This window comes from Lineus longissimus, chromosome 17 (genome assembly GCF_910592395.1).
Source record: "Lineus longissimus chromosome 17, tnLinLong1.2, whole genome shotgun sequence".
In the NCBI taxonomy this organism is placed as follows: Eukaryota; Metazoa; Nemertea; class Pilidiophora; order Heteronemertea; family Lineidae; genus Lineus; species Lineus longissimus.
The window spans coordinates 8,759,268-8,781,245 of NC_088324.1; the positions used below are offsets into that span (position 1 = coordinate 8,759,268).

Below are 21,978 nucleotides of genomic sequence, written 5' to 3' on the forward strand. Positions count from 1 at the left end.
AAGCAGTTCTTACAGTAACTCATTTGAATACGTAGCGAATGCGATAATCTCTCGAAATAGGATATGATGTAATACAAATGTACATATGTGACTATATACATGTTATAACACGATTAAATCAGGTCTTTATTCATTCCAGGTAATACGAATTGGAATCAATGGGTGCTTAGTATCCCAGAGGAAGTATGTCGTCTGGCATTCTGTCTAGACTTGATTGGCAATTCAGGTCAATAATGAGACCGAAGAACAGATCTCGGGAGGTCTGATCTGATGGTTTCGAAATTCCCCCGAGAGCCGAAACTGGGTGACCTCATCGGGAGATATTCTCATAACACTCGTGGCCTTTGACTTCTGTAGTTCGCGTTTGCATGCCAATGCTAGAGATGCCCAGGTCACAAATCCCCATAAGATTCGTCTAAAAGGTTCTTTTTAAGGGTTGATTATAGGTACGGCCATTTTGGCAAGAAATTGAAATACTTAAGCAATAAGAATTCCTCCAATATGAAGTGAAAGCCCATTGAAGAGCCAGGAGGCTGTTCCCTCGAAAACAAAGAACAGACTCCCACCATTGAAATTGGCGTTCACTCTTGTTTTGAAAGAGTTCGAATTGCTCCAGGATTGTAGGTTCTATCTACAATGTTGGTAGCTATCGTCAACCCTTAATGAGATCTTAGTATGTTTCATATGCATGTACAATCCTTGCAGCGTTATTTAGGCAGGTTTTGCAAGCCTAACGCAGAGTTGCGTACAACAAAGTAAGAAGTATGCAAGTGTGTATTTTGTATTTTTGTTGATAATATTCTTGGAAAATTCCCGTTACCTTCTTAAACTCAATATCATTAGTATAATTTACGAGTGTCTCGTAAATGAATTAGCACAGGGCCGGTGGACGCATCTAAGACCCTTGCACTTCGTCGTTCGTTTCAATAATATGCACACTAGAGTCTCGTGAAGCTATCCAATATCGCTCATCATTCAGGGTCATGGACTTAATCACTGAAAGTATCTCAGGCATCCCCTCTTAATTGAACTGTCAAGCCCAAGATGGCGAGTCAATGAAAACGATGACGAATAACAACCAGGCTATACATACGATTACGTTTTGAATGAATAACTGAGTGAGATCTCGATCTCAAAATTTGATATGTTGTCAAACTTGAAGTAAACATGTAGTTTGTTGCGGTTATTGTCAGTGACGCGAGCTTCGCTCTGCCGATCGCTCATTCTGTCAATTTGGCACGAGGCATGCCAGGAAATGCTGTGGGTTGAGGCATCGAATTGAATGATTTGTTTGATAGGCGGAGAGGTTCAATATCTGCGATGCATCTCAGTCTCCATCGTTTTTACTAAAACCGTTGCGTGTACAAGAGAAATCAAAGCAGACTTCTCAACTGTTTTTGTTCAAGCGTTGAATTTAGCCTAAGATGCAACATCCTGAACGTGGCTCCTTCGGCCCACTTTATGACGTATCCGTATCGATTTGACGTATAATGTAACGTAATTTGTGAAGCGACCATACGTAAAATCTATGCGGATACATACGAGCGCAATATTTCCGCCAGCAGAAGCTCCCTCGGCATTAAACACTGAACATCTGCAATTCTGCTGAAAATGCAATAAAAGCCATCATGACAAAAGCCCCAGTTTCTTCGTCATAACTGCGTTGATACCTCGTGACAATAACTGTATGTTCATACTAGAACGGATAAGCACGACTGTTTTTCGCCGGCGCTGGACCCCAGGAATCGAGGCACTCGCAGTGTCTTTGGCGTAAGAAGCTATCAAGAGTCGGGGAAGCGATACTCGTTAATCGCCCTGTTTGTTCTCATATTGTGTTCTTTTGTATCAACCGTGAAAGAGAGATTGAAATTTCTGCCGTATACTGGGTGGCACAAAAAGTATTTCCAACTTTTAACTTTAATAACTTCCATAATATCAATTTGTTTAATACTGCCAGATGTTGCCGATATTAATGATCGAATACCTTTAACTGCGACGTAAGGGGCAAAATAACGTTATTGAAGTGATAACTGGTGAAGGATCAATGCTGCTCCGCTCTAGTCAAAAACGGGCCTCGCGACCTAACTCCAAACGCCCAAAACGTAGCAATGTCGCGAAAAGGCCGCTCGCGAAGTGATCGCAAGGAACGAAGTCGACGCACAAGAAGAAGAAGCCAGCAAGCAGCTAAAATCGTGCGGTGGCTGCCTTAATCGCCATTATCACTCTCAGCATTTTTGAACTAATTAAACAGTTCCATCACATTACCGTGCGCCCGAGGATCTCCATAACTTGATCGTATCACGTCCGCCGATAATGGTCTTCCCGTAATCATAGCGACATTTACTTTGTAATTGCTCCGACAGTAATGACGCCAACCTTTGCATTAATGACATGGCAAATAGTCTGTAGTACCTATCAATGTTATGAGCTGAACACCTCTAATATCAAACGTGGGGTCATTCCATGACTCCGAAAAATACCCATTTTTCATCGTTCGTGACCAAGTTCCTATTTGAGGACAAAGGATTGTCACAACGCCTTACCCATTCCAATTCTGAGATTTGTAATTGCACATAAGCCGCAAAGGAATCGCAGCTCTGAGCCGCGAATTATTCTTCATCACGATTTCGACCAAATAAAATGAGACTTTTCTTACATTATGTTTATTTGCACCTGCCAGTTAAGACCTTTCGTTGGTTCGATGTTATCATGAGACAGTAGAACAATTGGAATGTTGGCCTGGGCGCGAACGGGCTTTGTTTAAAGACAATATACCGTGCATTAGGCTGGGCCTGAATCCTTTTATACTGCGAAAGAGGCAAAATGGCGTACTGTACCTGTTTTTGTGGCGTGTCGGTGCTTTGACGAGGCGCCTCATCATAACATTACCATGTCAATTTGTTGATTACGAGATCATTGTTCAGCGCGTTGTGAAAGAAAGGGAACTATTGCGGCACGTTCCAAGAAGCGAAAACTGCAAAAAGCGACAGAAATCAACGAGTTAGCAAACAATTTCTTCGAACTCTGTGAAGTACTCTGAGAATGAGCCCACTAGTTTCTGTGATTTTACGTAAAGCTACAGATAAATCAAACTCGTAACGCTGCATATGCGAAACCATGCAATATTGAAGTATATGGCCATATTGCGTGGTCACAACAACATAAGCTGTGTGGCACCGGCAACCGAGAAAAAAATATAATGGCCAACCTACCGCTGGTTCCTTTTATCGCCAACATGATTGCGTACTAAAAACCATTTGCAAGGTGCGCAAACTTGATACCGGTAATTTAGGTTGGGGTGAACGATATGCTGGGTGATATGGTGTGGATGGCGAGGCTGTGTGATCGGTTAATGTAGTCTTAGCGAAATGCATTTGATAGCTGTCGTTGTGGACACAGATTTTAGCAAAGAACGTTTTGACATTTATTCGTAAGTTATTAGAAGGCATGAAGCGGTGGTGTAAAGGTATTCGATTTGCAGTTTGCTCAATCTTTCTATTCCACCTCTTAAGCAAGATATATCATACTAAGAGAATGTGACAAAAAAGAATGCCCTACAACAGAATGTTTTTGCCACACACAAAATCCTCAATAATACTAGGGAACTCATCGACACTTTCCAAAAAAATTACCTGAATACATTTGTACTCGATATTTGTTACATTTCTGCTGATCCTGCCAATCATTAGAAATGCAGATTTCTTCCATCATCCGAAATCAATCAATTTACGTAAGCAGAATAAGCTATGAGGAAGTGATATCGTTTGAAGACTAACAGTTGACAAACAAAAAAACATTGTTTTGCATATATTTATTTTTCTTTTTGCAATTTGCTTAGGGCATCTGAAAACTTGCTCGATATTTCTGTTATTCGAAGCACGAACATTCCACCATGATACGACGACAGCATAATTCGCATCAAAAACAGAAAATGAAAAACTACTTCTTCGTTATTTAAAAACTATTGTTATGAATCATTATAGTGGTCAAAACTGCTGGCTGCCTTGCACTATAGGGCTTAGGTTCGATCCCGGGAAGAACCCACGGTTGTATTTCCGGATGAACCGGCATGTCTGTGAAGGGTAAAGTTCATGGCTCGTTACTGTCCTTTGAATGAGTCTGACTTAAGTCCGACGTTCCTTGTATGTGCTGTCTATATGCAGGCAAAATACCCCACTACATGGGTAACTTGCGTTGGACTCTTATCTCTGGCCTGAGACTGAGCCACGTGGCCAATGATCACAGTTGGTGCTTAACCGTAGTGACACGTAAACGATTGGAGGAGGAATACTCCCTCGAAAATAGCACCTCCTAGTCAGATAGAGTGAACGCTGAAGATGAAAAAAGAAGATATTATTAAGCAAAAAGCATCTCGGATTCGACAGTTATGAGATCAACAATCAAGAAGATTGAGCATTTAATTTAACTAATTTAGGTGTTCGTCGCAGAGAAAATGACTGTCATTAATATTCCGCTTTTGATGGCAATTGATTAAATTTCGTGACGATACTGATACTCATATCGTGATGCTCGCAAAGTGAAAAGAAGCACATTTGAACATCACATGCAGACACCTCGTCCAGTAGCGTATGAGATGTGTTGGATTTTCACCCAAAAATAGCTCCAACAGAACAGCGACTTCTCCCAACGGGATAATTTATTGAAAATCAGGCTCTAACGTTACATCTGCCGATTCAAACAATACTCCTCCTGGTAACCCCCAGCCGTTTTAGCAAGAACTCTTGATTCGAATCTCCACCTGCAATTGACTGTTATTCTAATCACAAAAACCAAAAATTCTGAGTCATAGCTTCTTTTCGAAACATTCCATTAATAATTTCTTTTCAGGATTTTCGTCTAGGAGATCTCTTAAAAGCTGAATAATTCCTTTCAAGATTACTTTTAAAGGCTCAGATATCTTTTAAAAATTGGCAAGCCGTCTACTGTTAAAGTGGTAAACATTTCTTAAGGTTCAGTTTCCTTCTTTGATAAGATATCTCTGAAGACTTTAGATTACAAATTTTCGCAGGCGTATCATTTTGCGGAAATTTTCTACAAAAGTACATTTTCCTCCCCTCTTTATATACAATAAATAACACGACATTTCCTGAGATAGCTCTCCCTTGTATGTCTGGGGCCAGCTGTGTGGGGATTATTCGCGCTTCACGATGCCCTTGTTATCATTTCCTCTTTTAATTCAAGAAACTAATGGAACAGACTAAATCTTTCATTTGAATCCCAAACGATACACTAATATCCTCTCGTGATTCCAAATTGAACTCACATTTTGTTGGCAATATACCTGGGGAGTCTGTCAAATTAGCGGAGTGAAAAGCAATGATTTCGCCAATTTACCCACTCAAAATTCTAAAATTGTGCATTTTGAAGAATGTTTAGCTTAATTTCCAGTCTGTTTACCTTACTAATTTTGCCAATAGAATGAATCTGAACAACGTGAATATGAGTTAACCTTCAAAGTAAGATCGGCTCCAGGGCAAATGATAATTTGGCTTATATACTTGACAATATGAAACTATTAGGTTCAGATTAGGGCGATGGTATTTCCAATTAAGTGACAATTTAAATAGTTGCTTTAGGGGGTTGGCGTCTGAGGCCTGTCTGGCATGATTGTGGTACACAGGTTGTCTCTTAAATTCCGTCATTCGACAACGCTGTTTGTTGTTTAGTGGTTGGTCTTTGGGCCCGGAAATCCCCCTTTACCTGCGATACCCTGGGTTTTCTGACAAGATCAGAAACTCGTGTGATATTGGCTTACTCGAAAATCCTACTCAAGTGGTTTTACTGGTACAATACAAGAATAACAGATTCAAGGATCGAAACTTCAATAACACACGATTTAAAGGCCTACGCCTTACTTAAAATATTTGAAGTGTTTAATATTTGAAATATTTAATTGGGATTGAACATTCCAAATTGTTTAAATACGTGCTGAATGTAAATTTAAACAATGCCGTTGTGTAGACATTTAACGCCATCTTTTAGCATAATGAATGTACTACGGCATTGCGAATAACTGCATTTCTGTATTCCTGAACCACCAGTAATTCAAACGGCGTACCCTTTTATCAATGAATGCGTAACCCGCAAACAGATTTTGACTGGTCCGCTAAAAAACCTTAATTTCTGTTACACTGCTTCTTGATAGTTTTCCTCACTAGAGCATCAGTACTTTCACAGCTTTACTCGACAGAGATGAGCATTGCAGTTGACTCAGTAGATCGAAGATGGCGATAACGCGCCTTCTCTCTCGGTGGATTTTCCGTCGGAGACATCATCAATAAAGTCTGTTCTGTCATTAACAGCAATCTGCTTTACGTTCGTTCAGATATGGGTTGCTTTCATACCGTTTATTTGCCCCTGCCGGCTTCAGCTTATCGGCTCCCATGCAGGCTGTTTCATTTGGTCGATGTTATCAAGATTTGCCCTATTAATTCATGTGTGAGCCAATATAGAACAATGGGAATTTAGGCCAGGTGCGAGCGGGCTTTGTTTAAAGACAATAGGCCGTGTATTGGCCTAGGCCTGAATTCTTCTAACTGCGAAGGAAGGAGTAACGCCTCAGTTAATAAAACGATGAATGCTCCTCCCGCCTGAAGCTGTTCATGAGCCAATAGAATAATGGGAATTTAGGCCAGCTGCGAGCGGGCTTTGTTTAAAGACAATAGGCCGTGTATTTGCCTAGGCCTGAATTCTTCTCACTGCGAGGTAAGGAGTAACGCCTCAGTTAATAAAACGATGAATGCTCCTCCCGCCTGAAGCTGTTCGGAACTATCATTTAGCGTTATTTTGTAGGTTTCCTTTAAGTTCCCTTCACCTGCTGTACCATCAGCTTTGCATGACAGGGATGAGTTTTGTAGTTGACTCAAAGGATCGGAGATGGCGATGGCGCGCCTTCTGTATCGGGATTTTCCCCTGTTGATATTTTCATCATTATACTGCCTGTTTTAGCAATGGCTTTAGAAATTGTGGTTCCGTCTTGGCCAGTACTCTTCTCCCAATTGGAAGCTTTGTGGTCGTTCCAAATAAGGTTGGTGCACAGTTCACTGACATCTAGTAAGCTTGATGGTAACACATGGTTACTTAATGCTTCTTGCTATTCACTGGTAATCTTTATCCAGACTCTGTTTCTGGTGTAACCGTGTTGATGAAATCAGGTTCTTCTTTGAGTTGAGAGCAGGCAGCAACAGGATTACAGGGCCCCGGCAAAGGTTGAAAAGGGTTCAACCCTTATGCCCCAACAACGATCTCTGCACCACAACCAATTCTATCTGGTGTAAAAGTAGAAAATGTTTCCCGGGAAAAAGTGTCCGGGCCTTTTATATTCTGATAGATTATGGTACAATGTATATGGTTCCTTTGAGGCCATTAGAGGCCATGACAGTCAATAGCTTTGAGATTAAGGCGCAAAATGGAATGATACATTCCATCATGGAACATTTCAAACTTCTCTGCCAGTATGTGCTTTGTTACCATTGGTATCTGTTTTTGTACCACAAATTTTGTCGAGAAAATAAATGGCTTTTGCACTTGCATTTGGCATGTTGAATGATTATATGTGGAGTTCAGAGTAAATATGATGTGCTGCAAACACTTAGCAGGAAAGCCACTTGCAATGCACTTGGGAGCTACTATCGATTTATGCTAGCACTAACCGATCGTCTTTTTGAAAAATGAAACCACCAACCAAGTTGGAAAGCTCTAAATAATAATTCTTTTTTTACCAGAAACTGGCAAGGAAATTGATTACTGAAATTTATGAATATTGATACACCCCTGACACGGAGAGTTGTTAATCTTCCTGAAAAAAGAATTTGTACGGATTTTGGCTTAATTGAACATTTATCTGGTTACATTAGATTGCTTCCGGGTGATGCCTTACAAGTTTCTAAATTATTAAAAACACAGCAATCACGAATAATGAAACAGTTGAGATTTTTCTTGCTCACAAAAGGAAATCATCCGATGGGAGAGATATTATTGTATGTTTTATTGTTTTTCAGAGATCATACGACCAGCTGTCCTATTGGAATTGTATTATTTCTATTGTATTTGTTCTGTTTTTTGGGGTCTTTATGTGACACTTAAAGGCCAACGTCGTCTGTTTTCATTGTATTCTATGTGGCCTAGGTAGAAAGAAATAAACATTTCCAATTCAATTAAAAATAATTTTGAATGAGCGGAGTGGGCCTTTAAGGTTTTTTTTAATATGTTGTCATAGATGTGTAACAATTGCAATAATTCATTACCTTCTCTAATGTTTCCCATTTTTTCTCGTTTTAGGTAAGTACCTTTACTTTGGACTTCGAAAGATAAAGTGATATAAACTCTTAGTTTACTGCGCAGAAAGACTGCATTTCCAAGTTTTTGTCGCAATCCAACTGGTAATACGACCAGCCTTGTAAACCTCGCACATCGCTGCAAAATTTCACGAGATTTGGCAAGTCAACCCATCCATCATTTCGTTGTTAGTGTCGTTCCGTCGTCTCTGTAATTTTGTTTTAAGGATGGGTGTCGTTTCGTCGTTGTCCCACCGTCCGTCTCTTGTTTTCAGACTGGATGGCGTTTCGTCACAGTTTTTCCAAATCTCAGATTTTTTAGGAGAGTGACATTTTGTCATTAGTGTCGTTTCATCTTAGATCTCTTTTCTGTGATTTTGTTTTAATGAAGGGTTGGTGTCACTTTAGTACCCCGAAACTGACCAAAATTATTGCAACCGTGCATTGAGTACCAACGTCAGGATGATCATGACACATGTATGTGTGTGTTTTTCTAAATCTAGTATTTTTTTTTTCTAGTTGGAATTTATGTTAGTTTACTAGATTGATGTTTTATACCGTACTCCCCTTCTTTTTTTCTTTATCTCAAACCTAACATTGAAACTTATTCACAAGTTTTAGATTGCGTACCCCATAAAAACTGGCGGTGCACTTTGCTTATTGAGAGTGTGCCTGCAATTTGTTACTTTTTCTTTGCGTGAAACATTGTGTCACCTGTTGCTGGCGACGAGCAATGAACAATTCGATACTCAAGATAAACTCCAGAATCGATATTTCGCACAGCTGATCCAACTAATTATAACGGATAGACACGTTTTTGGCTCAAAGTTGATCAAGTTACTATAACATTGGCATTTGTTGATTCTGTGAGGTATCGCCTTACCTAATCTTAGGTCCAGGCTTGCAAGTTGTAAGGGCCTTTAATCACGTATCGCCCGTATGCAAAATATGGAAATTGGAACATTTTTTAAAGCCAATTTTATATCTATTATTTGTCGTGATTGGCTTAGTACTCGTCTCGACTTTCATATCGCGTCCTATTCAACCTGGGTCGTCCATATTGTCTGAAGATCAAATGTCAAAACCCTCAGATTTCGAGTGTTTCATGTTTCTGTCTATCTAATTTCAATTTTAAGCTTCACTCAGACATAATATTGAAAGATACTTGCCAGTTCAGTGCGATTGCTCAGAAAGGCTGATGGAGGGGTGAAACAATCTTGCTACGGAACGAAACATTCACCGTCGGTTGTCCAGGGTCTGATTTGGAAGCACACGACGAGGAGATGTACTAGAAAATGTACTGTATTATAGGTCAGCCACCTCCAAAACAGAAGGTGAACAAGACTCTTCCGCGGTTGGTAGTCGTATTTTTCTTCATGGCCGTTTTAGCGACCTTCCGTGCCTGTTTATAACCAGTTTCAGTATCTGGCCCGATCTTCGGCCTTACATTTCAGCAAGACGGCACGCACACACTTGCTTACATCGAAAATCTTGATTTTTGAATGTATACGAATAGCCCGAAATCCACACTCATGATATACATACCCTTACACAGGCAATGAATCTTGCCTTAAGATGTTATATGTCGTCAACAAATTATAAAGTTTATTTCAACCTTCCCCTGGGGTGAGCTATAGCGCCTTTATTACCTGTGACTTTAATTACACACTCGCTATCGTGTCCCGGAAGTGGTCCCCTGGTCCCCGATTAGTCTGTTATGGTTTGAACCAGTTTTGCTAGTCAGTCGTCGGGGAGAAGGACTTGATTACCGGTGTAGAAGTTTAAAATGTCCTAGGATAAAATGTCCGGGAACAAAGGATTCTATTATGCGCTGAGCTATTGACGGTCATTGCCTCTATAGAACCATATGCCATAATCTGTCAGAATACAATAGGCCCGGACACTTTTTCTAGGGTGAACACTTTTTACTTTTACACCGGCTCTGACTGATGCTGTGGGAATGTTTTTTAGAGAAGCAGACTTCCTTGGGGCCAGTGGCGCGATGACGCCTTCCTTTGCCATGTCAGCCAAGCTTGTCACAAATGAATGTACCCTCGATTGACGATAATGATCAGTAGCTATGTGTCGGTTCCAACCGAGTTTGTTTGTCAACCGCCAGGACCCTGACTGACGCTGTTGGGAATCTTTCGAAGAATTAGTCAACCTTGTGGCCAGTGGTACGAGGACGCCTTACTTTGTCTTGCTGGCCGAGCTTGGCGCCCAAGCCACCAAGGAATGTACCTCAGGTAGCTGGTGTCTGTTAGGAAACTTTTTGTCATCTTTCTTGAGTTACGTGTATGTACTCGACAACTTAGTCTGACTAATACCTTGGAGGCATTTTAAAAAGACGTTACTCTGGGGCCTTCTTCTTGGGAAAGGCAGGTTTTCAGCAAAAGAAAACCTGGTTAATATCATTATTGATGTAATGTCCTTATGAGTCTGTTTGTTTAAAAGATGGATAAAAAGTGGTCCTATTTCGTCTCTGATAGCTTTGATCCATGATTATAGCCCGACAAGATTTCGTTTCTCCCCGCAAGTTCTTGCTTCAACATTACATATCCACGTCTTACTTCCCCCTTCCCAAATGCACTATTACCACTAGACAATTTGCCTCCTCGGCCTCCTCGGGGTACATTCTATTAGAACAATATGGTGTTCGGCCGCAGGTGAGGGAGATTTGCACTTTTGTAGCGATTGTCTTGGGAGAAACACTATGGACACTGGATTTGGCAATTAAGAAATACGCGACAATGATGCTTTGACGTCCGCACCTTCCGAGTCTTAGGACCAGCTAGTATGGCACCAGTTAAGAACTGACAACCGCCAGTTGTCTGGAATGAACGCTAGAACAACACTGGTCTTGGCCATTATGACCTACGGGATATTTTTCCTTCTTCGAAACTGATGCTTTGCCGTCCGCACCTTCCGAGCCTTAGGATCAGCTAGTATGATAACAGTTCGAATTTACAAACAGAACTTACCTTTTAGAAAGATACAAGAAAAATAGTTTACTGATGAGCCAGAAGACGAACACACATACTGCACTAATAAGCCGACCTTACCGTTATACAGACCTGCGATAGAATACGTAATGTAATACAGTAACCATGTTTTATGAACAGTAGCCGTATTTTATGATGGACTGCTACTGAAAGAAATCCGCTTTAATCTATTGTCATTGCCACGTGACCTCATCAGCCTGGATACCAGATAACATATCACGTGACTGATGCTTCGAGCTAGAGTTTTTAGCAACGAGACTAATTCAATGGGATGAGAGCTGCCTCTGTATGAAATCGGAATAACACTTAAGTGATTGATTTCGCTTTAGGAATTCTCTGTATTAGGTAAGCTGATTATTAAACCTTAGAAAAGTATTCTGGTAGCCCACCTATGCCCAACATGAAATCATTCTCAGAGTAGGGTTTCCACTGAATGTGATTGCGACATCGCACGCGTTCCGGCTTTGTTTATAATGCGCATCGGCCCATCTGACTCCCACTCCGACTTTATCTCCAAGGTCGAATTTCAGTTACCTGGTAATATAGTCAATTTAATTTAATTGACGAACTTTTTGATATTGATATTCCAACTGCATCAGAATAATGATTCAATGTGCGAATTGGTCCTCTGCATACGACAGATAAAACGAAGTCGTTATCTAAAGTCGTATAGGGAGGTCATCACCACGACTTGGAATACGACTTTATTATTTCTGCCTGATGTTAGGTCCGATCCGATATATTAAAATCAGACGCATTTAATCAATGTGAAAACATTCGTCTGTTAATTTAAATCGAAGTTGTCATGAGACGACAGTAATTCTCTCTCAAAGTTTAAGTCGGAGTTGGAGTCGTAAATGATGCGAAGCCTCCGAACAAAAATATTCGAGTCTGCGATCACGCATGCTCAGTGCGATTCAGGCAAAATCGCGTTTAATGGAAGCCTACCTTTGCGATAACCTCCGTTAGCATTAGAGTAGCTTATCTGTCTTGACGTTAGACAAATAGGTTATTACGTTACAGGTGTGACGTAGGATAAAAGCTAATGTAGGCGTTATCCGTCTCAAACGTACGCATTCATTGAACAAAAAGTCAAGCACAGAACACAGGAAAACGTCATATTTGTACCGCGATCGCATGTCTATGACAACGTTATTGTCCGCTAGAGAGTTATTAATTAATCTATAGCGTAAGTTAGATTGCCTTATGAAACTATAATGTAGCACGCACAGTCTTAACGCTAGATTTTTAATATTGCAAGTGCTTCAAGATGATAAATCAATATAGGGTATCATTTTAGCGGAAACTGGCAGCAGAATGATGATATTAGAATAATTCATAATTTTCTTCCACAATATAAAGGAAATTAGTTACCCTCTTTTCACTTTTATGATGCTAGTTAATACTATATTTTCAAATTGATAAGTAAGTTTGATTAGTTCATTCTCCATATAGCCACTATAGGTTAGGCTTGTTTTTTCTTTGACTATTTGATATCATATGAAAATGGTAGAGGCACACCACTGACCTTATACAGGTGAAAAGAGAGGAGCTGAACATGGGCTTGAAATCTTCGAGTCAAATATGCACGAAGAAAGCTTTTGGCTCCAAAAGTATAGGCTGAGTCTCATACCGGACTGGGCAATTTCAATTTTACTGAGTGGGCTGAGTATTTTTAGAGATGTGTTCTTTTAGCCGTTCGTTAGCCGTGTTACATACGAGTAATATATGAATGTTGTATTTGTATCATCTCGTGGTCCGCGTCTTTCATAGCAATGGTTCCAACTTAACATCAATCAGACACAGTGCATTCCATGCACAGCAGCATGTACACGAGCTGACCTGGCGTCAGATTGAATCGGACTTCACAGGGAATATTGTCCTTCCCAGGTCATTGGAAGGATACCTTGGGGCCTGGGAATATAAACCATGATCGAAAAATGAACTGACAGCATCGCAAATGGCTAAATATATACATGTATGACTACATTGAGAGTTATCTTTGTATGGGTGTACTAAAGTATGTGGGTTGAAATAACGGCTGATGTTTGAACATGACATAAAAGTTCCATCATAACAAGATTGATGGCAGTATATAGGATGTAAACTACGTTTGTTATTTCTTTTTTTTTATTTGTCTCTAAACAATGACGTAAATCATTTCACCGTTTCCATCTGGAATGCCCGTTCAGCGCGTTGTAATCTTAAAGGAACAAGTAAGGCACGAGTCAGTCGGTTTTTTATACGAAAGGCTTACACAGGGTCGATGGGCCTAAAACGGCAAAGTAAAAAATACACAATGATATTTTGAAGCACTCTATCCAACATAACAATGGCTGACCTAGTTTATAATTTTTACAAACTGGATAGGCGCTTCACACAGACCATCATTAAACTGTGTTATCGGTGGAGATCATCTTTGGCCGGGTTTTTAGATGATTTACTAAACAATAAAATGCGGCCGACAAATTAATCTATATAACGACAGACTTGTTTATAAATACAACTAAAATGCTTTGATTTGTTTGTATTCCTCAGTACACATTTTTGCGACAACCTAAATAACTTATAGTGCTGGACAACTTGATTAGTCTGTTACGGGCAGATGGTAGTTATTTTTAGAAATATAATTATTTATTATTTTATTAGCGATAATGAAGGGACATGAAAGAACGATTGTGCTGCTAAAAAACTCATGTCACGCACAGGAACATATACAGTCGAACCAGGTTGCAGCGTAGTCTCAGTATTTGTGGAAAGTCAATCGTGTATTTCAGCCAGATTTTCCGTGGTCTTGGGACATATTGAAATATATGATGTTCTACTTACCCTATGATCATCCCAGTACCTATCATTCTGATGGGAGTCTATGACCTTTACCAAAATATATTAAGGCAATCAATAAAGCAACCAGTGACTCGTCGCATACCATCCCATCAATATTTTATTAACATTGGTAATAAATAATCCAGAGGCTGTGGTCGGCTGGATGAGCAGTCGTGGTCTCATTGCTCTGCTGATTATAGCGTGCTTTGATATAGAGGCACTGGGTATGGGTTTCGTATGACCAGAATGACTCAATTCCTTATTTAGGTCAAACAAGGTATTGCTCCTGCAATGACTCCATTCATTATTTAGGTCAAACAAGGTATTGCTCCTGCAATGACTCCATTCATTATTTAGGTCAAACAAGGTATTGCTCCTGCAATGACTCCATTCATTATTTAGGCCAAATGAGGTACTTCCCCTGCAATGACTCGATTCCTTATTTAGGTCAAATAAGGTATTTCCCCTGCAATGACTCGATTCCATATTTAGGTCAAGCAATTACTCAAAAAGGGACGAGTGAAAATGTGCATTGAGAGTTTGAATATCTGATTCTATAAATCTCCAAGAGTACTAATCATATAACGGAACCCAGAGTTAATGATCTTTTCGAAAGTCTATTTGGCCATTAATAAACCATCCATGGTCTGGGTGTGGATGTCTGAGATACAGTGACTTACGTATGCTACATACCTTTGATTTTGACTCCTTATTCAGTTCAAATAAACACTTGTTCCTTCAAGTACTCAAAAATGTTTTTTATCTATCTATCTGTCCCGCAGCCGCGCGGCCATAGGTGCGTCCCTGTACAGTTGATTGCGTGGGGTGGCACCATAAGTTGTCTATCCTCTGCGAGGCAGATCTGATCTCCGATTTTCCCCGTCCATTCCTTTACATCGTCCATCTATATCCTCTTTGGTCGACAGCGTCTTCGGTGCCTCCTACTGTGGCCTGCAGGATGACGTTCTCAAGGGTTTTCTTGGCTTAGACAATAAAAGAGCGCATTGGGACATGTTTGGTTATATCTTTAACTCCTCATATGTCCTGCATCCTTAACACCGGGGCTTTCTCCTCTTGATAGTCTCCCGGCCTATGCCCATATCTGTTACTTCGATTGGAAATATCACGCCTAAGACATGCCATTCATACCATTCTGTTTGTGATGTCCACTATTGATCCCGGATTTCTTACAACCGGACCTGTCGACTTCATGCCTGACCCTGCTGACAACCATGAAAAGAAATGATACATTAACCAGCTGGAGGTAGATTGGGTTGCATTCATAGTCAGAGCTGGGAGTCTATCTGTGACTCTTCGAATCGATTTCGTTTGCTTTAGTCAGAGGTGGGAATTAGGTGCGCTGTAACCGCTGATGGGTTTCTCAGGGTGCAAATTTATGATGTGGTCAATGTCACTATGAAAGGTCAATGTAACATGTGGGTGCTCATATGCATTACCTTTATGAGACCTGAGAGCAGAAAATCGGCAAATATTTACTTATAACAAATCTCTTGCCTGATTACCTTTAGGAAAGTTGAAACCCTTGGCAAAACTTCATACAGATATGAAAGCACCCTGCACAAACACACCTCAGTCAACTGCAAGTTGCCTATCCTTATCAGGCATAACTCGCCTAATGTTGACACTAAACATGATGATACGATAATTTCAGCTGATCGCGTTTCAATGAATTACAACAATTAAGTCTCCCTTGTCAATGATTGACCGTGTGTTAATCACCGAAATCAGCGCTGCAGACGGGATTGTCCGTATCGTGATGATTAGTCAGCGATTTCGGCCATTATTTCAACAGACAGGTTATGCCTGACTCAGTCAACAGACATCTTCGATCTATCATCATTAGTGTATCTCGAGGTGATTGGTGGGCAGTTATCAAACAAGTGACCCCTGATCCGGTGACCGGTGTGACAAGGATAAGTGTCCCCCAAGAATTAGTATTACGTCTTTACACTATCGCGGTTGCGGACACCCACTAATGTAACTACAGTTTCTCAAATGACGCTCATTGATTGTAATTCAAGTTGGACACGAAAAGGCTGCTGAAAGTAGCTCACAATATTATATCACAATATTTTACATGTAGCAGCATATGCGCACTTTGTTGAAAAGTTGATTACGTGTGCATTTGGGCTAGCGAGCAATCTTAATTAGGTTGAACCACCTTAATTAAGTTTCGTTGACGCGCACCATTCCCTTCATTACGTTCTTCAGTCTGCTAGGAGAAGCAATGAGGAGATCTCCCACACAACTCTTGAAACAATCTAATAAGAGTTCCCGGCAACGTCTTTTTATAATTATACTGCCGTGCACTTGAGACGAGCACAAACAGTAGGTTCATTGCTTTTCCAGTCAGTGAATTCTTCGTTGAAATAAGAAAGACGCTGTGTGAATCAATAAGCAGAACCAGAGAACACCAATTGATGCATTGGCGCTTCTCAAATTCCTTAATTAGAATATATTTCTAGCAAGTATAGTTGAGATTAATCCATTATATATGTTAGGTCTTGCTTAGAAAGGCAGGAAAACATTGATCCAAGATAGGAAACCAGATGCAACACTGAATCAGTTAACAGGATTATAAATGTTTCCCTTAACGAAGCTTCTTTACCATTAAACTGCTGAAGCACGAGATCCCACTCTACCTTTCAAACTCCATTACGCATTTACCCGGCGGCATGATGAGCTTAGCTCAAGATCTGTGTCACCTGGTTCGGTCGGAACATGTCAATGCCTGCAAAATGATAATTCGTTTTGATTTGGATGCGCGTTGGAATGCAGTCAACCCTTTGTTTCCGGCCTTTAGAATTCGTTAGGAGCAGACGCAATAGAGAGTCTCCATTTCAACATATGGACATGTAAAGTTCGGGTGCAGCGGTGGCAACCCTGATGAGATACATGTCCGGGAAGTCCCTAAAATTGTATTGAGAACATTCTGAAACTATTCGTGATCGTGACTCGGATGAAATTTCCACATTTTCATGGGTAATAGAAAATTCATCAAAATATAAAACAAGGTAACTCAGCACATTTCTCAACATTAATGGGAGTTAGATGGTGATTTAATAACATCTGAGTTCCCCCTAGTTCGTTCAGTTTTAATTAAACCAGAATATATAGCCCTCAGTGGTATATTATTGTTTTCCCATTAAAAACGGACACTAATTTCAACCTGGTTTGGTTTGCAATAAAATTGCATGACTGCGTTTGTTAAGAGGTAGGTTTCGGAAACGCATTCGTGATGGCTTTGTTTTTAAAGTTACAGACATGACAGAGGTTCCCATCATGTATTGTACGACTCCAACTCCGACTCCAACTTCGATTCTTTCACTATAGTTTTGGTACCAGATCAAAGCATACTGTTTCAAATGATGACAAGCACTTCTTCACTTGTCTATTAATTTTCCGTTACTTCCGCTCACCTTTGCTCTTTTTCTAAGCAATTATGTTTTCGACGAAAGAATACAAATGTGTGTTCAATTAGAGTTCTGAAACTTAATGGGTGTGTGTGAAGTATGGTGCTATGCTCATAAGTGCTTCAATGGAAATGCAGAAAATGTGATATACCAGCTGCTGAGTATAATCAAGTATGATTGAGTTGAAAAAAAGAAAATAGCTTCTCATGTTTCTGTCTCGTAAGCCTTGAAGGCTTTCTAAAAAAGTTTTTATCGCATATCTTTTTGGCTTATATTCCAATCTCGTAGTTCCAGTCATGTACCAGAATATCAAGTAATATACTCGGAGATTTGGAATTTTAAAAACCCCAGTTTTATCCGATCCTTGTGTCAAATTTGAATTAAAAACTACCTCACGACTATCTGTATATCGGTTTCCGAGGAATTATCAGCACATTGTTCATTACTGACAAATTGTTGAGCGTTCAGACTCATGAGTTGAAATCTAGATCAGAAAATAAAGACGTGCTAAAATAATCACATGTATAAATTTCATATGTTTGATATTCCGTTTGAAAATAATGCTGGTTAATTTTCAAACTTTGTATACAGTTACTTGGTTCGTCAAGTAGATCAAGTAGATTGCAATTCAAATCCAGGTTCTTAAAACTAACCCAGGTTTCTCTTGGTGGTGAACATCATTTACGTCTCGCTAAGCGTTTCCCATCGCAAGGTACACATAACCATATTTGACGTCATCTTCGCCTGTACTCGGCAGTACTCGTAAAAGTCCGGAAAGCAGAGAATACAGGCTTGACTCTATAAGCCGGGCAACACGCATGCCTGAGTTTTGTGTGATGACCGTGTTCCAGAAGTGAAAAGAAGCATCGTCTTACGACCTACCCAGGTGACAAAGATGATTGCATGGAGCTATCTTGTGCCGCCGGGCAATTGTGCATTGGAGTTTGAACGCCATGGCTGTCATTTCGTGCCACAGCAGTTATTTACAAGAAAAACGCGAATGTCACTTCCTGAAAAACGTTGCCCTTCGGGGATAGCCCGAAGGTGATGGTAGGGAAAAATTGAAATTCCATCAAGAAAGAGATCGTGGTGAGCACCTTCTCTGCCTGTATTCACCTTCCAAGTCCCAGCCTCTCATATATTGCCTAATGATATTGGTCTTTGAAGTCTTAGTTGTATCTACATACTGTACGTGAGTGGATGGTGAATGGCCTTCTATTTGCACATTTGGCTCAATTTGGACAAGAACGAGCATCGAGACACTTGACAGTTATCTAAAGAGCACAGAAAGTCTAAGTCTACAGCTACAGAATTGCTTGAAAACAATCTCGTCATTTTTTCATGCACGAACGGAATGATATGTAAGTGTCTGTTGTCAAGACTTTTTCAAATTAATGAACAATTCAGTTTACGGTAAAACATTTGTCATTTTTTCAAATTAATGAACAATTCAGTTTACGGTAAAACATCTCCTTTTGTCATTCATCATAAGGTGAAAGTGTGGCAAATATCTGCGTGGAAAAACATTTTTCGGTGTCATCTGAGTGTTCACATGATAAGTGTGTGCATTACTGTGCATACCGGCTTCTTTGCTGCTGACCTATGGAGGTATTCAACTTGTACACATTGATGTGTTAATGAAATCAGTTCCAATTCAAATTCTATGTTATGACATCCGACATTTGTGAAAGCAGTATCTTTAGTTGCTCGAAATTCCATACGAATCGAACGTCAATTAGCAGACTAACGCAATGGTGATATTTCAAACCATTAGAAGCCTTAACTATTGCGATTGTCAGGCCATACAAACTTGTTATAACGATGTTTAGTTCCGTAAATTGCTACGTTTCTATGGAAACAAGGCAGAATGGTCCATGCGATTTAATCTGATGGAAAAAAATTAGGACCAAGTAGACTTCTTTAGTGTGCCACCAACTAGTGGCCGTAAATGATACCAATTGTCAAAATATTTTTTTTAATTCTGTGGTTTTGAGCTCATTCATTCACAACGGAGTTTTGCTTGTATAAGATAAAATTTTGCAGAATAATCCCATATGATACACAAATATTCGATAGCAATCATGGTATATTTGTCAAATATAGGACAGTAATTAATCGTGCGTTTGTTGGATAAATATTTTGTAATAATATCCTAACATAAAAATAACAAAAAAATATCTCAGTAATGGATAGTAATCATTGATTCTTTCTGGTAGTGCCATTTGATGTGTTCATCAAATTTTCAACAGCCGCAAAATACGATTACTATCGCATGTAGCTCTTCTGTACAATTTCATCTTGGTACTCGCCATTCACAATGAGCTTTACAGTTTATGCCAGCAAATTATGGAACTCGCTGAACACTAACACCCGCAACAGCTCCACCGTCAGCGAGTTCAAAAGAAGATTAAAAACCAAACTATTTGAACAGTGTTTTTGTTAAGCGCAGCTGAGCAATTTTTCTAATTGGATTTTGCGCTATATAAATGCTATTTGTATGTATGTGTAGAGAACGTAGTATAAACAGATGACGAAATAATTATGTTTAGGTCCACATTTTGACTAAGCATTAATATGCGGCCTGTTTCTGTCTTATTGCAAAGCACTGGGTCCCTAGCATTTCAAAGACGATTGTCCACAACCCTCTTCCCCCATGAAGACACCTAGGCAACTCTATTTCACGATGATGAACAGGATATGCCCTCGCTAAAGTCTTCACAGCTTATTCTATGATACGAAGGAGTTCGTTTTATACAGACTTTAAATTGGCATGGCCTTATAAACGATTCCATTATGTTCTTTGATAAATCGATACTGAACAAGAAGCTGAACAAGATCGCTTTAAAGATTCCTTAACCCATTAATTCCAAAAGGAGAAAAATTGTCCTCTGTCAGAGTCAGAATACGCTGGTTCATGCAGACTAACGTCATTGACATTGTGCTTTTAAGCGAACGAAGCCAGTAGGCTAATCCAGAGATCACATACGCCATCAGGAAATTGAACGAGCTTATGGTAACGATTTTCCAATTTTTCGACATTGTCTAAATAAATTGAATAGAAGTGCTACTGCTTTGGGCCAACTTTCTAAAGTTCACAGCCTCGTTCGATATCCTCTACGTACATGTACGTGTAATATTCATTAGAGGCAGTGGTTTTCTAATGGATGGTTAAGGATCGAGGTTGAAGACTATGTAATTGCCAGAGTGTGGTGCATCCCATCTTATTTAGTGGGTTGTAGTGAATGAATGCAGATCAAACGAATGTCAAGATATACAGAACTCGAAATTGGCGACATTACTTCGCCTTTCATGTAGTTCAACTACATGTATGATCAAATTGATGTACCTTAATTGAGTCGGCTGTTGAGACGTCCGCTATCCATTATAGTTTTAACGCTTTTTGGCTGAATTTCAGTGTCAAAGATTGCATCTTATTAAAGACTGCCGGTGTAAAAGTAAAAAGTGTCCCCCCTGGAAAAAGTGTCCGGCCCTATTGTATTCTGCAATATGGTTCTATAGAGACCCTGACAGTCAATAGCTCAGAGATTGAAGCGCATAATAGAATCCTTTGTTCCCGGACATTTTATCCTAGGACATTTTAAACTTCTACACCGGCAATTACACTTGCTGGGAAAGGAGCCCTTGATATTAACTTCACGAAAATAAAGTACATATATCCCTGTAACGCCAGCTCTTAACAAGAACATACCGTTATTTCGAATGCACGCAATTTAAACTCGTGCTACATTTACAGAAGCATTTTACAACGCCTAGTTTCATGTTAACCACAGCGAAATTTCCTTTCGTCCATGTTGATAGGTTTTGACGGAAAGTGGGTTCTTGTTCCCAGGTAGACACGCAAAGCTGTCCTTGGCAAGTCTGTGAAATGTGACGGCAACAGGAAAGGGTTGGCGTGAGAGACGCAGACAGCATGCTATGTTTCTCTCTGTTTGGTTCCGGTTTTGTCGCTGGAGGTGTAATTGGCTGGAACTCCGGTGCTGAAGCAAACTTTAGTCACACGAGAATTAGTCTAACCGTGGATTGTGAAGACGAATCAATTGGAAGGTGCATGGTTTATAGACCAATGTCCTAAAAGTACAATCTTACAGCACATCGCACTTACCGGAGTTTCACTACAGTCTGGTGACAATATATACCATTTACGACAGCGAAGTTAGAATTTCGATGAGATTGTAGCTGATTAATACAAGGATATAAACTTTGATAAAGATATGGATCTAATCTTGCATGTGACAAAAACTGACTCACTTGTTTTTAAGTTGATTTCAAAATAAGGTTAATGCCTGCCTATCCATTTTGCTGACTTAAAGATGAAGTCATTGTCATGACGGAGGTCGGCTTGGTAAGCTTAACTCGATGATGTCCCGGTAAACATAAACCAATTTGCTCTTGGCAGAA

General features: G+C 39.9%; 1 protein-coding gene across 8 annotated transcripts in view; it reads left to right on the forward strand.

Annotated features, from left to right (window-relative positions):
* LOC135501153 (GTPase-activating Rap/Ran-GAP domain-like protein 3) overlaps window positions 1-21,978 on the forward strand; it is a 185,742-nt gene that overhangs the window by 63,031 nt on the left and 100,733 nt on the right. The window contains exon 1 of one of the 8 annotated variants that reach the window (XM_064793022.1): window positions 11,579-11,644. The exons of the other annotated variants lie outside the window; for them this stretch is intronic. The gene's annotated coding sequence lies outside the window, so the exon portion shown is untranslated. Of the gene's footprint in view, window positions 1-11,578; window positions 11,645-21,978 lie in introns of those variants that run through there. 8 annotated transcript variants of the gene reach the window in all.